Below are 5,748 nucleotides of genomic sequence, written 5' to 3'. Positions count from 1 at the left end.
TCCCCTCCCCCACTCCCACCTCCCCCACACTCTCCCCTCCCCCACACTCTCCCCTCCCCCACTCCCCCCTCCCCCACACTCTCTCTTCCCCCACACTCTCCCCTCCCCACACTCTCCCCTCCCCCACACTCTCCCCTCCCCCACACTCTCCCCTCCCCCCAACTCTCCCCTCCCCCACCCTCTCCCCTCCCCCAAACTCTCCCCTCCCCCACACTCTCCCCTCCCCCACATGCTCCCCCCACACTCTCCCCTCCCCCACACTCTCCCCTCCCCCACACTCTCCCCTACCCCACACACTCTCCCCCCACATTCTCCCCTCCCCCCAACTCTCCCCTCCCCCCACACTCTCCCCTCCCCCACACTCTCCACTCCCCCCAACTCTCCCCTCCCCCCACACTCTCCCCTCCCCCACACTCTCCCCTCCCCCCAACTCTCCCCTCCCCCCACACTCTCCCCTCCCCCACACTCTCCCCTCCCCCCAACTCTCCCCTCCCCCCACACTCTCCCCTCCCCCACACTCTCCCCTCCCCCCAACTCTCCCCTCCCCCCACTCTCCCCCCCTCCCCCACACTCTCCCCTCCCCCACACTCTGCCCTCCCCACACACTCTCCCCTCCCCCACACTCTCCCCTCCCCCAAACTCTCCCCCCACTCTCTCCCCTCCCCCACACTCTGCCCTCCCCACACACTCTCCCCTCCCCCACACGCTCCCCTCCCCCAAACTCTCCCCCCACACTCTCCCCTCCCCCACACTCTCCCCCCCACACTCTCCCCTCGCCTCCGACACTCTCCCCTCCCCACACACTCTCCCCTCCCCCACACACTCTCCCCTCCACCCACACTCTCCCCTCGCCTCCGACACTCTCCCCTCCCCACACACTCCCCCCTCCCCCACACTCTCCCCTCCCCCAAACTCTCCCCCCACACTCTCCCCTCCCCAACACTCACCCCCCCACACTCTCCCCTCCCCCACACAATCTCCCCTCCACCAAACTCACCCCTCACCTCCCACACTCTCCCCTCGCCTCCCACACTCTCCCCTCGCCTCCCACACTCTCCCCTCGCCTCCCACACCCTCCCCTCCCCCCACCCACTCTCCCCTTGCCTCCCACACTCTCTCCTCGCCTCCCACACTCTCCCCTCCACCCACACTCTCACCCCAACCCTCTCCCATCCCTCACACTCTCCCCCAACACTCTCCCCTCGCCTCCCACACGCTCCCCTCGCCTCCCACACTCTCCCCTCCTCCCACACTCTCCCCTCGCCTCCCACACTCTCCCCTCGCCTCCCACACTCTCCCCTCCTCCCACACTCTCCCCTCGCCTCCCACACTCTCCCCTCGCCTCCCACACTCTCCCCTCGCCTCCCACACTCTCCCCTCGCCTCCCACACTCTCCCCTCACCTCCCACACTCTCCCCCTGCCTCCCACACTCTCCCCTCGCCTCCCACACTCTCCCCTCCTCCCACACTCTCCCCTCGCCTCTCACACTCTCCCCTCGCCTCCCACACGCTCCCCTCGCCTCCCACACTCTCCCCTCGCCTCCCACACTCTCCCCTCGCCTCCCACACTCTCCCCTCGCCACCCACACTCTCCCCTCCCCCACACACTCTCACCTCCCCCCACACTCTCCCCCCACACACTCTCCCCTCCCCCCCACACTCTCCCCTCCCCCCACACTCTCCCCTCCCCCCACACTCTCCCCTCCCCCCACACTCTCCCCTCCCCCCCACACTCTCCCATCCCCCACACTCTCCCCTCCCCTCACACTCTCCCCTCCACCCACACTCTCCCCTCGCCTCCGACACTCTCCCCTCCCCACACACTCCCCCCTCCCCCACACTCTCCCCTCCCCCAAACTCTCCCCCCACACTCTCCCCTCCCCAACACTCACCCCCCCCACACTCTCCCCTCCCCCCACACAATCTCCCCTCCACCAAACTCACCCCTCACCTCCCACACTCTCCCCTCGCCTCCCACACTCTCCCCTCGCCTCCCACACTCTCCCCTCGCCTCCCACACCCTCCCCTCCCCCCACCCACTCTCCCCTTGCCTCCCACACTCTCTCCTCGCCTCCCACACTCTCCCCTCCACCCACACTCTCACCCCAACCCTCTCCCATCCCTCACACTCTCCCCCAACACTCTCCCCTCGCCTCCCACACGCTCCCCTCGCCTCCCACACTCTCCCCTCCTCCCACACTCTCCCCTCGCCTCCCACACTCTCCCCTCGCCTCCCACACTCTCCCCTCCTCCCACACTCTCCCCTCGCCTCCCACACTCTCCCCTCGCCTCCCACACTCTCCCCTCGCCTCCCACACTCTCCCCTCGCCTCCCACACTCTCCCCTCACCTCCCACACTCTCCCCCTGCCTCCCACACTCTCCCCTCGCCTCCCACACTCTCCCCTCCTCCCACACTCTCCCCTCGCCTCTCACACTCTCCCCTCGCCTCCCACACGCTCCCCTCGCCTCCCACACTCTCCCCTCGCCTCCCACACTCTCCCCTCGCCTCCCACACTCTCCCCTCGCCACCCACACTCTCCCCTCCCCCACACACTCTCACCTCCCCCCACACTCTCCCCCCACACACTCTCCCCTCCCCCCCACACTCTCCCCTCCCCCCACACTCTCCCCTCCCCCCACACTCTCCCCTCCCCCCACACTCTCCCCTCCCCCCCACACTCTCCCATCCCCCACACTCTCCCCTCCCCTCACACTCTCCCCTCCACCCACACTCTCCCCTCGCCTCCGACACTCTCCCCTCCCCACACACTCCCCCCTCCCCCACACTCTCCCCTCCCCCAAACTCTCCCCCCACACTCTCCCCTCCGCAACACTCTCCCCCCCCACACTCTCCCCTCCCCCCACACAATCTCCCCTCCACCAAACTCACCCCTCACCTCCCACACTCTCCCCTCGCCTCCCACACTCTCCCCTCGCCTCCCACACTCTCCCCTCGCCTCCCACACCCTCCCCTCCCCCCACCCACTCTCCCCTTGCCTCCCACACTCTCTCCTCGCCTCCCACACTCTCCCCTCCACCCACACTCTCACCCCAACCCTCTCCCATCCCTCACACTCTCCCCCAACACCCTCCCCTCGCCTCCCACACGCTCCCCTCGCCTCCCACACTCTCCCCTCCTCCCACACTCTCCCCTCGCCTCCCACACTCTCCCCTCGCCTCCCACACTCTCCCCTCCTCCCACACTCTCCCCTCGCCTCCCACACTCTCCCCTCGCCTCCCACACTCTCCCCTCGCCTCCCACACTCTCCCCTCGCCTCCCACACTCTCCCCTCACCTCCCACACTCTCCCCCTGCCTCCCACACTCTCCCCTCGCCTCCCACACTCTCCCCTCCTCCCACACTCTCCCCTCGCCTCTCACACTCTCCCCTCGCCTCCCACACGCTCCCCTCGCCTCCCACACTCTCCCCTCGCCTCCCACACTCTCCCCTCGCCTCCCACACTCTCCCCTCGCCTCCCACACTCTCCCCTCCCCCACACACTCTCACCTCCCCCCACACTCTCCCCCCCCACACACTCACCCCTCCCCCCCACACACCTCCCCACCCCCCACACTCTCCCCACCCCCCCACACTCTCCCCTCCCCCCCACACCAACCACCCCCCCCCACCCCACACTCTCCCATCACCCACACTCTCCCCTCCCCTCACACTCTCCCCCACCCCCACACACTCTCCCCTCCCCCCACACTCTCCCCCCCCACACTCCCCCCTCCCCCCCACACTCTCCCCTCCCCCCCCACACTCACCCCTCCCCACACACACTCCCCTCCACCCCACACCTCCCCTCCCCCACTCTCCCCCTCCCCACACACACTCTCCCCTACTCCCCACACTCTCCCCCCCACCCACACTCTCCCCCTCCCCCCACACTCTCCCCTCCCCCCCACACTCTGCCCTCCCCCCACTCTCCCCCTCCCCCACACTCCCCCCTCACCTCCCCCACTCTCCCCTCCCCCACACACTCTCCCATCCCCCACACTCTCCCCTCCCCTACTCTCCCCACCCCCACACACTCTCCCCTCCCCCCACACTCTCCCCTACCCCCACACACACCCCCCTCCCCCACTCTCCCCTCCCCCACACACTCTCCCCTCCCCCCACACTCTCCCCTCCCCCACACACTCTCACCTCCCCCCACACTCTCCCCCCCACACACACTCTCCCCTCCCCCCCACACTCTCCCCTCCCCCCACACTCTCCCCTCCCCCCACACTCTCCCCTCCCCCCCACACTCTCCCCCTCCCCCCCACACTCTCCCATCCCCCACACTCTCCCCTCCCCTCACTCTCTCCCCTCCCCCACACACTCTCCCCTCCCCCCACACTCTCCCCCTCCCCCACACTCTCCCCTCCCCCCCACACTCTCCCCCTCCCCCCACACTCTCCCCTCCCCCCCCCACACTCACCCCTCCCCTCACACTCTCCCCTCCCCCCACACTCTCCCCTCCCCCCACTCTCCCCTCCCCCACACACTCTCCCCTCCCCCACACTCTCCCCTCCCCCACTCTCCCCTCCCCCACTCTCCCCTCCCCCACACTCTCCCCCTCCCCCCCACACTCTCCTCCCCTCCCCCCCACACTCTCCCCTCCCCCACTCTCCCCTCCCCCACACTCTCCCCCTCCCCTCCCCCACTCTCCCCTCCCCCACACACTCTCCCATCCCCCACACTCTCCCCCCACACACTCTCCCCTCCCCTCACACTCTCCCCTCCCCCCACACTCTCCCCTCCCCCACTCTCCCCCTCCCCCACACTCTCCCCTCCCCCACACTCTCCCCTCCCACACACTCTCCCCTCCCCCCACTCTCCCCCCTCCCCCACCACTCCCTCCCCCCTCCCCCACCCACACTCTCCCCTCCCCACTCCCCCCTCCCTCACACTCTCCCCTCCCCCACTCCCCCCCTCCCCACACTCCCCCCTCCCCCACACTCTCCCCTCCCCCACACTCTCCCCTCCCCCACTCTCCCCCCCTCCCCCACACTCTCCCCCCTCCCCCACACTCTCCCCTCCCCCACACTCTCCCCTCCCCCACTCCCCCCTCCCCCACACTCTCCCCTCCCCCACTCCCACCTCCCCCACACTCTCCCCTCCCCCACACTCTCCCCTCCCCCACTCCCCCCTCCCCCACACTCTCTCTTCCCCCACACTCTCCCCCTCCCCCACACTCTCCCCTCCCCCACACTCTCCCCTCCCCCACACTCTCCCCTCCCCCCAACTCTCCCCTCCCCCACCCTCTCCCCTCCCCCAAACTCTCCCCTCCCCCACACTCTCCCCTCCCCCACATGCTCCCCCCACACTCTCCCCCTCCCCCCACACTCTCCCCTCGCCCACACTCTCCCCTACCCCACACACTCTCCCCCCACATTCTCCCCTCCCCCCAACTCTCCCCTCCCCCCACACTCTCCCCTCCCCCACACTCTCCACTCCCCCCAACTCTCCCCTCCCCCCACACTCTCCCCTCCCCCACACTCTCCCCTCCCCCAACTCTCCCCTCCCCCCACACTCTCCCCTCCCCCACACTCTCCCCTCCCCCCAACTCTCCCCTCCCCCCACACTCTCCCCTCCCCCCACACTCTCCCCTCCCCCCAACTCTCCCCCTCCCCCCACTCTCTCCCCCTCCCCCACACTCTCCCCTCCCCCACACTCTGCCCTCCCCACACACTCTCCCCTCCCCCACACTCTCCCCTCCCCCCACACTCTGCCCTCCCACACACTCTCCCCTCCCCCAC

Source organism: Somniosus microcephalus, chromosome 1 (genome assembly GCF_052327205.1).
Source record: "Somniosus microcephalus isolate GS21.2 chromosome 1, FLI_Smic_1.0, whole genome shotgun sequence".
In the NCBI taxonomy this organism is placed as follows: domain Eukaryota; kingdom Metazoa; phylum Chordata; class Chondrichthyes; order Squaliformes; family Somniosidae; genus Somniosus; species Somniosus microcephalus.
Note: the sequence above shows the minus strand (reverse complement) of the source record.